Source organism: Tursiops truncatus, chromosome 16, assembly GCF_011762595.2.
Source record: "Tursiops truncatus isolate mTurTru1 chromosome 16, mTurTru1.mat.Y, whole genome shotgun sequence".
Lineage (NCBI taxonomy): Eukaryota > Metazoa > Chordata > Mammalia > Artiodactyla > Delphinidae > Tursiops > Tursiops truncatus.
The window spans coordinates 42510599-42522640 of NC_047049.1; the positions used below are offsets into that span (position 1 = coordinate 42510599).

General features: G+C 32.6%; 1 long non-coding RNA gene across 1 annotated transcript in view; it reads left to right on the top strand.

The window, feature by feature from the left end:
- LOC109550123 (uncharacterized) overlaps window positions 1-12042 on the top strand; it is a 592312-nt gene that overhangs the window by 169521 nt on the left and 410749 nt on the right. Inside the window, exon 3 of the long non-coding RNA XR_012326525.1 lies at window positions 11854-11922. This is a non-coding gene — a long non-coding RNA (uncharacterized lncRNA). The remainder of the gene's footprint in view (window positions 1-11853; window positions 11923-12042) is intronic.

Below are 12042 nucleotides of genomic sequence, written 5' to 3' on the forward strand. Positions count from 1 at the left end.
GAGATGATCAGTAGGCTTTGCTCTCCTTTTTACAGTTTTTGTCTGTGTGGCTCTTTTAAAAAGTTGTATTAGCTTCCAATAGCCGCTGTAACAAATAACTGAAAATTTGGTGGCTTTAAACAGACACATTTATTCTCCTTTGGTTCTGGAGGTAAAAAGTTTAACATCAGTTTCACTGGGTCCAAATTAAAGTATCAGCAGGACTGAACATTCTCCAGAGGCTCTAGCGGAGAATGGTTCTTTGCTTTTCCCACTTGGAAAGCTGCATTTCTTGCATTCCTTGGCTCAGGGTCTCTTCCTTCATCTTTAAAACCAGCCACAGAGCATCTTGCTTTAGTGGTTACATTGACTTATTTTTCTGTGGCAACTCTCCCTCTGTCTCCCTTGTCACAACCTTACTATTCTCTCTGCCTGGAAGAATTTTCTCATTTGATTCCTTCACTTCATTCAGTTCTCTATTCAAATGTCACATCAATAGGGTAATCAGTATAGTAATAGGTTTTACCCCTTTCTATAACCTTATATTGCTAAAATTTCTTTCATAGTATTCATCAGTATACCTGGTATTATATAAGACACACTAATCTGAAATTCCTACAGGATATATACTTTACACCTGGGACATTCAATAAGGTTTAGGATAGCAACCACTAAATCAAACATATTAACACTTCTTAGTGATATATATGAATAGACACACTAAGGTTGACAAATTAAGATTATAAAGAGGTTTGTATCAGCTCAGACAGATACAGTTCAGTTTTGCCAGACAATAAGTTATGAGAAGATTTTCAGTTTTCAGAGATTTTTTATTTTAGAAATTTGGATATGGGATTTTAGAATTATATCATGTATTTATTTGTTTGTTTATTCTCTGTCTGCCTTCACCAATATGTAAACCACATGACAGAAGGAGTTTCCTGTTTTGCTTCTGTTATATCCCCCGTCTGGAACAGTACCTCGAGCAGTAGGCATTCAATAGATATGTTAAGAATTAGGTTCTGCGCCCACCTTGGTGCTGGGGTCTGGGTTGGAGCAGCAGCTGAGGGTGAGGCCGCCGGACGGGCATTACTCATGGAAATATTTATGGTTCCCAATTTATATAATTACAAAAACAAACAACAAGAAAAATCTGAGAACTGTTTTATTTCTTTATATATGTATTGGATCATAAATAGCTAAGGTCTTGGTTTACCCAGGCTCAGTGGTATGAATATCTCAAGCAATCACAAGCACCCATATATTTGTAAAGAAAAGATTTTTTTAAATTGCAAATATTCCACGAAGCCTGGAAAATATAATTTCTTCACTTACATGATAACATTCATGTGATAACAAGAAAATAAAACAGCATTCTTGTGAATAGGAATTCCAGAATAGTTATGCATTTAAAATACATTCGGGGAATGATGATTTTTTTTTAATTAAATTTTTTTTTTTAATTTTTGGCTGCGTTAGGTCTTCGTGGCTGCACACAGGCTTTCTCTAGTTGCGGAGAGCGGGGGTTACTCTTCACTGTGGTGCGCGGGTTTCTCATTGTGGTGGCTTGTCTTGTTGTGGAGCATGGGCTCTAGGCGCGGGCTTCAGTAGTTGTGGCTCGTGGGCTCTAGAGTGCAGGCTCAGTAGTTGTGGCACATGGGCTTAGTTGCTCCACGGCATGTGGGATCTTTCTGGACCAGGACTCAAACCTGTGTCCCCCGCATTGGCAGGTGGATTCCTAACCACAGTGCCACCAGAGAAGCCCTGGAATGATGATCTTTGAAGAGAAGACTGTGTCCAGTTTATGTGAGGAAAAAAGAGAAAAGGCAACTTAATAAGGGACAACTACAACCTCTCAGTGTAAAAAAATACAAGAAACAGAGATCAAGCTAATATACACATAAACCATAGTGGCCTATTGGGCAATAGAAAATAGTAAAGATATAATAAAAACATTTGCTTATAGCCCATTTAAAAGATACTTCATAAAAGGGAAAGTCTCTCTTTTCATGATAGTGTTTTGAATGAGGTCTTATTGAAATTCTTCTAGATAGGAATTATAGCTAAATCATCCTGGAATATAAAAGCTATTTGGAAGTCATTTTCTTAAATTGTGGCAATTTATATATAATAAAATTCATCCCTTTTAGGGGTATAATTTGGTGAATTTTAAGAAATTTGTATAGTCATAAATCAAGATTTATAATATTTTTAACACAGCAAAAAATTTCCATGTGTCTCTTTGTAATCCTCTCCCCTGCTCCTATCCTCAGGTCCTGACAATGGTTAATCTGTTTTTATACCTGTAATTTTGCTTTTCAGGAATGCAAAATACAGTATGCTATTTCTATCTTCTTTCACTTAACATAAATGCATCCATATTGGTTCACTTATCCTTTTTATTGCTGAAAAGTGTCCCATTGTATGAATACACCACAATTGTCTATGTTTTCAACAGGTGACGGACACTGGGTTTTTTGCCAAATTGTGACCATTACAAATGAAGATATGAATGGTCATGGCAGGTCTTTGTGCTGACTTAAGTTTTTCATTTCTTTTGAATAATGCTTAGAAATGAAAATTCTGAGTCATATGGTAAATATATATATATAACTTTATTTGAAGAAGAAAAGAAAACCTGCCAAACTGATTGCCAGAAAAGCTGTATCATTTTTCATTCCCACCATTAAGTTGTAAAATATCCAGTTGGTCCATGTGATCTCAGTACATGGTATTGGTAGTCTTTTTATGGCAATTCTTGAATACTATTCAGCAGTAAAAAGGAACTATTGACACAATGCAAGAAAGTGAGCAGAAAAATCTCTAGAACATTATACTGAGTGAGAGAAGCTAGTATCAAAACGTTATGTACTATGTGATGTAACATACATTTATTTGACATTCCTGAAAGATGAAAAGTGACAGAAATATCAGTGACAGAAGATCAGTGGTTGTAGGGATTGTGAGTAGAAGTGTGACAAAAGCATGAGGGAAGTTTCACAATTATGGAGCTGTTCTGCATCCTCAATGTGGTGGTGGTTACACAACTCCATACATATCAAAATACATGGAACTGAGCATGAAAAGAAAAAAAAGCAATATTAGTATATGAAAAAATTAAAAGTAAAAACAATATAAAAACCCTCTAAATTGTTGCGTTTCAGTGAGCATGCAGGTATTTCATTGTGGTTTAATTTTCATTTCTCTGATGTTTAATTATGTTGAATATTATTCATGTTCTTAATTGACATTGGTACTTTTTTTTTCTTTTTTGGTAAGTGCCAATTCAAATCTTTTGCCCAGTTTTTTAAATTGGGTTGTTTGTCTTTTTGTTATTAAGTTAGAAGTGTTATATATTCTGGATAATAGGACTTTATCAGCTATCCATTTTGAGAATATTTCTCCCAGTCTATGGCTGTGTTTACATTCTGTTAAAAATGTCCTACAAAGAGCACAATTTTGTAATTTTGATAAACTCCATTTTTTTTCATTTTTAGTTCATACTATTTTGGCCTATTAAAATTTTTAGCCCAAAGCCCCAAATATAGTCTCAATTTTTCTTTTAAAAGTATTATCATTTTAGTTCTTATATTGAGGTCTATGACTTTTTTGAGTTTTTTGTTTTGTTTTGTTTTTGTATACAGTGTTAGATTTTCTATATGGTGTTAGGTTTCATTTTTTATAGAGATGTTCAGTTTTTGCATCATCTTTTTTTGGTAAGGCTATTCTTGCCTATTTAATTATCTTGATACCTCTTTTGAAAACTCAGGTGAACACACAGAGATATTTTTCTGATGACTTTAATCTATTGATTTAATGTGTATTCTTAAGCCATTTCCATATTCTCTGATCACTGTAGTTTTTACAGTAAGTCCTAAAATGGGATAACGTAAGTTGACCAACTTTATACTTTTATTTCAAAATGTTTAGATTCTCAACATATATTAGACCATTAGCTTCCTGAATTTCTTTGAGTCTATAAAGCAATTTAAGGGGAATTGCTATGTTAACAATACTGAGTCTTCTAGTCCATGAACATTTTATATCTCTAAATTGATTTAGATACTGTTTTTTAAAAATTCTCTCAGAAATATTTATTTTTTTGCATAGCGTTTGCAAATAGTTTTTATACATCTATCCCTACATGTTTTACATTTCTAAAAGGTAATATAGCTTTCTTGAAGTATGATATATTCACAATAAATTTCACCTATTTTAAGTGAGTATATAATCTGATGATATTTGATAAATATTTGCAAATGTGCAACCATCAACACAATTAAGTTTTAGAATATATATGCATACTCCAAAAATGTTCCCAAGTATCCCTTTGCAGTCAGTTCCTGCCCTGACCCATGTCCCTTGACAACAACTGATTTTCTTTCTGTTGCTATAATTTTTCACTTGATTAAATGTTAAATGAATATTAAATTGTTTGGGTTTTCTGTCTAGTTTTTTTTTAATTTAGCATACTATCTTGAGATTTAATCACATTGTTTCATGTATCACTAGTTTCTTTCATTTTATTTCTACATAATATACCAGTATGTGGAATATTCTGCCTTTTATCCATTCAGTTCTTGATATTATACATTTACCTCTTGATATCAACTTTCCTCATATTGCCTGTTACAAATGTTGCTGCTACGAACATTTGTGTGTAAGTCTTTGTGGGCACAAACTTTCATTTTCCTTCAGAATAGAATAACTTAGTCATGTTGGAATGAAACGTTAATCTTAATAAATACAACCGAATATAGCTAACGTTGCTCTATCATTTTTCTTTCCCATTAGCCATATCTTAGTGTTCAACTTCCTCCATATCCTTGCCTACTCTTAGCATTTGCAGTCTTTTTATTTCTAACTATTCTTGTGCATGCATATTGGTATCTCATTTTGTTTTTAATTTGCTTTTACCTCATACCAGATGGTTGATGTTGAGCATGTTTTGTGTGAAATTACTGTACAAATAATTTCCCCTTTAAAAAACAATTAGATGTTTGTCTTCTTAATTTTTTCTTTGCAATATTTTGTAGGTATTAGGGTACAGCATTCCTATATCTTTCAGTAAATGTACTATTAGTGTATTAATTTAATTATAATATAAAATATTTAATATTTTAATAATTATTCATTGTTATGTAGAAATAGAATTTTTTATGTTGACCTTGTGTTCTATAAACTTGCTAAATATAGTTCTGGTTGCTCTTTTTAAAGATTTCTTATGATTTACTACTTACAAGTTTTGTTTGTCTGCCTATAAAGACAGTACTTTTTCCCTTCCAGTAATTAATGTCTTTTTTGTTGTTGTTGTTACTTTACTTCACTTGATAGGACAGTACAATTTTGATTAGAAGTGGTGTGGGTGGAAATTTTTGTTTTGTTTCCAATCATAGGATGAAAGAATTTCATCTTTCTATGTTAAATGTTAGCTAATTGATGGGTTTTTGTAAAGGTACTTTATTAAGTTGAGGAAGTTATCTTCTATTTTTAGTTCACTGCTAAATTTAACTTGGATGGATATTTAATTTTCTTAAATGTTTTTCCTGTACCTATTGACATGATTATATATTTTCTTATCTATTCTGTCGATGTGGACAATTATAATGTTTGCTTTTTAAAGATTGAACAATTCTTGGTTTCTTTAAATAAGCCTACTTGGCAATGACGTACTACTATTTTTATACATTATTTTTAGATATTGCTGGATTCAAGTTGTTACTATTATGTAAGGATTTTTGAGTCTATATTTGTAAACATTATAGTTTTGTAATTTTATTTAGTTATCGTACTGTCTTTCCTGAATTTGGTGTCAGCTTAAAATTGTTTTTATAAAATGTGTTGATATATAGTTCCTCCTTTTCCACTTGTGGAGGAGTCTGTATAAAATTGGTATTTTTTATTTCTTTAAATTTGGTGGAATTCACTAATGTAGAATTAATTTAGGCTTGGAATATATATATATATGGGCTATAACTGTGATGTGAATTTCATTTAATTTCAGCGTATCTAATTCTTTAGTTATTGTCTTTCAGGAAATTTACTCATGTTATCACGTTTGTAGGATGCATTGACATTGAATATTCATATTATTACCTTTTTTCTTTTTAATGTTTGTTGGTTTTGTAGGATGTTTCTTCTTTCATTTCTCTAATTATTTTAGTCTGGTATTGTTTTTAATTGATCAACTGGACTAGATTATTAATTTTAATAATTTTTCAACAAACCAGCTTTTACTTACATTCATTTTCTATAATGTTTTCTGTTTCCTAATTCATTGATTCCTTTTGTCATCGTTATTTCCTTCCTCCTACTTACTTTGGGTTAAATTTTAGACTTTTTTTTCTTTTCTAATAAAAGAATGTAGTGTTATGAATTTCCCTCTAAAAGTAGCTTTAGCTACTTTTAGAATCCAAGAGTCCACACATTTACAAGGATGATGAATAAATAAGGAGACTGGTTTTGAATTCTAATCCTTCACAATGAAGAAACTGGTAAAATCTCAAACCACGTGTGGAAAATAATATTTTCTCTGTTCCATCTGATGTGGATATCTCTTCTCTTTTACTTGAATAAGGTTTTCTGATTGCTTTTGTGTTTCACCCTTTTCCTGGCCCACTGCAGTCACCAGTGGAAAGAAGCTTCTTTAAGAAAGGGTCTTAATTATGAATTACAGTCTCTATCTGCTGCTCAAAACTCAGGTGTTAAGTACATATCCTGAACCACTATTTTACTTTCAGGGTCCCAATCTCCCAGTAGCATCTCTGAAATTTCTGTCACAAGTGTATATGTGACAGGGTCCTTGTGCTATGTTGATAAGCTTTCTGCTAACTAGCATCTCTGCTATAGATACTGCTATCTCAGGTTTTCTGATTTTCTGCTGCATGCTATAAAAATGAGAAAAAAAAATTAATAATGGGGAATAGTGATTTATATATTGTGTCAGAGGGTGAAGAGCTTTCTCCCTGGGCAGAACATGTATACTATTTTATTTTCTCTATAAGAGGAAAAATATTCCTCTGTATATGCTGTTGATCTATTATATAAACACTCTCATGTGAGCTATGTGATTTTTTATTAAGACTAAATGTGGTCTACTGTTAGGGCTCAAAATGAATTGTCAATTGTATTAGGTTCCTATTGATGCTATAAAAAGTTACCACAAATGCAGTGGCTTAAAGCAGGACAAATTTATTGTTTTTTATCATTCTGAAGGTCAAGTGTGAAATGAGTATTATGGGGCTAAAATCAACATGCTGGCTCGACTACGTTTTTTCTGGAGGCTGTAGAGGAGAAACCATTCCTTGCCTGTTCAGCTTCCAGAAGTTGCCCCCATTCCTTGGCTCCTGGCCCTCTTCCAGCAATCATATCAATCCAACCAACCTCTGTTTTGTTGTCACATCTTCTCTAACACTCCTGTCACTCTCTTTTCCTTATAAGGACTTTTGCGATTATATATTGGATTATCTCTGGATAATCGAGAATAATCTCCCCAACACAAGGTCTTTAATCATATCTGCAAAGCCTTTTTTCCCATAACATATTCATTTTATGGATTAGAATATTTGGGAGCTATTATTTTTGTCCACCTCATCAATAAAACCCAAATCAAAAGATTTCCTCAAAATAGAGTAAAAGGAAACATAAAAACCATAATTGGAATAGATGCTATGCATGTCACTTTAAGAAATTCTGCAAAATGATTATTTTTTTGTTTAGTGCTTTCAGTTTAGGAAACACTGAATTTTGTGAAGAATAAGAAGAAAGAAGAAGAAGGAGGAGGTGGGGTATGAGGAGGGGGAGGGGAGGAGGGGGAGGGGAGGAGGAGACAAGGACAATGAGGAGGAGTAGGAAAAACAAGAACAAAAATGACAACAACAAAAACAAGAAAGTATATGAACTGTAGATAAGCAAACATAAATAAACCTTTTACCTTTACTTTGGAATGATTTTAAAGTTTTCCCATACACAATGTTCTTTCACTTTTAAATTGCACACGTTCCTATATCAGCATGTCCCTGAAGGATCTGAAATGGATTTACTAGTATTGTAACCTATTTGATCCAATTAAAATATGTCTCTGTCTAAACTTCTGAAATTCAGCTACAGAAATTTCTGACTTATATCCTCCTTCTGACCTTTAGCAGAATGTTCTATACTCACAACATCATTCTCAGTTGTTAAGAAGCGAGTTCATATATTTCACCACTGGAGAAACTGAAGCACATTTAAGGGGGGAAAATAGCTTATTTTGGTTACTGGCAGAGTCAGAACTATACCAGTGTAACATTTTATTGAGTTTATTGAAGTGAATGTTGCCTACAACATACAGATGGTAGGTGCAAAACATATCCTCATCTAAAGTGACAGGAATAAAGTTAAGAAATGCAAAAGTAAACTCTCAAAATACATCACTGTATTGAGGCAGGCAGCCCCAGCAGTCATTTTTTCCTGTGCCTCCTGTAAAAGATCAGATGTTCTGGAGTCAAACAGCTATGCATTTTTAGCTTTCTTATATACGAAGTAAATAAATTTGGTATTGTGTTATTTCTCTCTCCCGTAACTAAAGTGATTCTTTTCTAAAATAAATAAGGTAGGATGGGAAAGGAGTGCAGGATCTAAGCTGTCACTGACATCCTGACCACAAAGCCACCTGCCTGTCTGTTTCCTGTTCACAATGTCCAGCATGAAAATATAGACTACCTATTGATGTCAGGATATAATTCAGAGTAGTAGATAGACCATTGTAAGAGAGATTGGCTATTTTCTCTTCAGTATTAAGATTAAGAAGCAGTTTTCTCTGCCTTGCATGCTGTGGAAGTTTCTGAGTTTTCCAAGTGATTTTTTTTTCATTTCAACACTTCTGCTTTCCCTTTCCTTCTTGGCTATCTCCCATTCTACACTAAAAAAACAATGATGCTTTACTGCTTTCTAATTACTTAATTTACATCTTCTCGCCTGGTAGTCAGATTTTCTAGACACTCCATGATATTTCTCTGCCTAATTTACATGAGATACGACTAAACCAGACTGAAATCTGCGTGTTTGCTTTTCTTACGTTAATCGTTCTTAGTTGTTAGCAGTATTAACACCTTGATCATTTACAATTAAATTTACTTACTAAATTTATTGCTTCAAATAACAATGTCTCTTTTTAATATTTAATTGAATTGAATTTTAAAAATGTTGATTTAAATGCTATCATGCCCAAGAAATCATGCTTTTAACCTGAGATGTTACCTTTCATGCAACTTAATTGAATACTTCCTATCTGCTATGAAATATGAGAGGATGAAGAATATAGAAGAAAAATAAATTAGCCTTTGACTTCAAATATAAATGCAAATTTATAATATATTTACATGAGAAACTTGAAATTCTTTTAACAGTTTTGGACATCCATAATCTATGGAATTTGGGGCATTTCAAGCATTTTTTACTCAGATCTCAAGAAGCAGGGAGGGTCCTGGATGATACCTGGGTTATTTTAATAATTACTAATATTTAGCATTTACTTTGAACTGATTTCTATACTATGCATATGTTTGATACTAACTCATTTATTTATGAAATGAAAATGTATATTTTGATTGCTTTTCCTGCCCTTGGTCATCTACTTTCTTCTATGTCCATCCTTCCTCCACGAATAGGAAAGTAATATAGAGAGTATGGTGCTAGTTCCTAATCTCAGTAGTTGCTATGAAAATGAATAATCTTTGATGAAAAGCAAGTTGAATGTGTCACAATCGAGTGTGTGCACCATCAGATTTTAATGGAAAAATGGAAAAGGAGTGTAGTTATCAAGGAACATAATACAAAGACACTTTTCTCTCAAGTTTCCAATTTCACAACGATATTTGTGAATATACTTATGTTTAGGAATGCTGAAATATTCAGTCATTTCTCTCAATTCTACAGTTTACATTTACATCCCGCTTGATGGGAAAATTTAAAAAGCAGTCAAATGTATCATGCCTAAAGAAAGCCTATTTCCTTCATTTATAGAAACCTTTTCTCCAATCTAGACAGCTTCTTTTCAAAACCATTTTTCTGTATATGTTTGCATGTGTGTGTGTTTATCTGAATTCGAGTGCAGCATAAGTTTTGCTGCTCAGTTCTGTGCCAAATATAGATGCCAGAATTTCCCCAAGCCAATAGTTACTGGGATTTCCCTCTACTGAATCTATCAAAACAATATCTCATGAGTTTTCAAATAGTTTGCACCTGTCTTTTGTTAAGTTTTGTTGTATGTTGATTCGAGAAACAAACAAACAAAAATAACCTAATGAGAAGGAACTGAGAAGCCTGTAAAACTGGCCAAGCCAGACAAGGTAGAGAAACATTTTGCAGGAAAAAAAATTACTTAGGAATAATCTATAATTTACATATTTATAGCACTAGAACTGGAAGAGAGTGTTCAGTAAATTTACCTTGTTATTCAGGGGTGTGTCACTTGGCTCATCACTATCCCCATGGATAAAATGTACTGAGAAAGAGGTACATCCTGTTCTCCCTCTCTATAACACCTTACCCAAGGAAGTTTGTGATATTTTGGTCTAACCCAAATAATGCTTTAATTATTAAATCTAATGCAGTAAGGTAACAGGGCCGGCCAAGATTTTTGTATATCAAACACTTTGCACACATCTTGAGTTCAGTAAGTGCTCAGTGTCTGTATAATATGACAAATAATGAAAGAGGCCAGTGCTGGAGAATTTCAAGGCTACAAATGTAGTCAAAAGAGAGATATTTGAGATATCAAATATGGTTTATAAACTCATTATTAAAATGGCTTTTTAAAAACCACTATATTCTGGCCTATTAAAAGCCAGTATATGCTGGCAACAGTGCTTTACCTACATTATCTCATTAATTCCTCCAAACTACCCCATGCACACATACTTTCATGGATGTTTCAGAGATATGAAAACAGAGTCATAACACAGTTATGAATTTGTTGCCAACACACATGCTGTAATCACAATGGCATACTGAATCGGGATGGAAACAAAAGCTAAGTGAATAACAAGGTAGACTTAAAATTACAACAAAACTTGCCATCTCATTATTCAGTTATAGTTTGTGTAAATAACTGAGAAAATTGCCTGAGGTCTATTGTTAAAATTATTTAGATTTGGCTGAATTTCATTTGGAGTAGACTATAATCCTGGGATAATATATATGAAAACAATAAATAAATAAATATTTAATATAGATTTTTATTTGCATTGGTTGAAATATAAATAAAATTATTTCCATTCAAAGATATTTTCAAGAAATCCAAATATAATAAGAGTAATAATATAGAGCATCATCTTTTAAAATAAGTATCAGAGGACATTTTATAACATAACTTAATATTTTCCTAGGACAATAATAGTTACTCAATAAGTAATTATTACATGACTTAGTGACAAGAAGTATTGTATTATATTTTTAGTTTTTTATGTGGTTATCATGTTTGAGAGAAATATGTCAATCTGTGGTATACTCACAGTCAGTGTAACATAGTGGTTAAGATCACTGGCTCTGTAAGGTTCAGATATGTTCCATATAAAGTTATAACCTAAAACTCTCAGGACACCAGGTTCTATAAAGTGAAGATAATAATAGTATTTATTACATGGCTGGTATGACAGAATTATGAGTTTCAACAGGTAAGGTTCTTAGAACAGCATCTGGCATTTAGTAAGTATTGAATAAGTATTAGCTATTATATAATTTGTGCCCCTCTTCAAGTAAAAGTAAGATACACTATGATGGAGTTCTATGCCATCATTCAATGCTAAACAGTAAAGATTTCAAATGGTTGAGGTTTGATATATCCACAAAATACTTTCTCAATAAATAAGTGCTGATATCTTTTTTCTTTAGATTTTAAACTAATGAAGATGAAGAAGGACGAGGAGGAGGAAGAAGAGAAACTATTACAGATTGGTCTTAGTAAGTAGTTCCAGGAATTCAGAGTATAATCTATACTTTGTGTTCTTTTCTTTCCCCCATTTTATTAATGTGTTTCTTTTAATTCTTTGCTATTTTTTTGCACCAACTTCAAACCCTTTT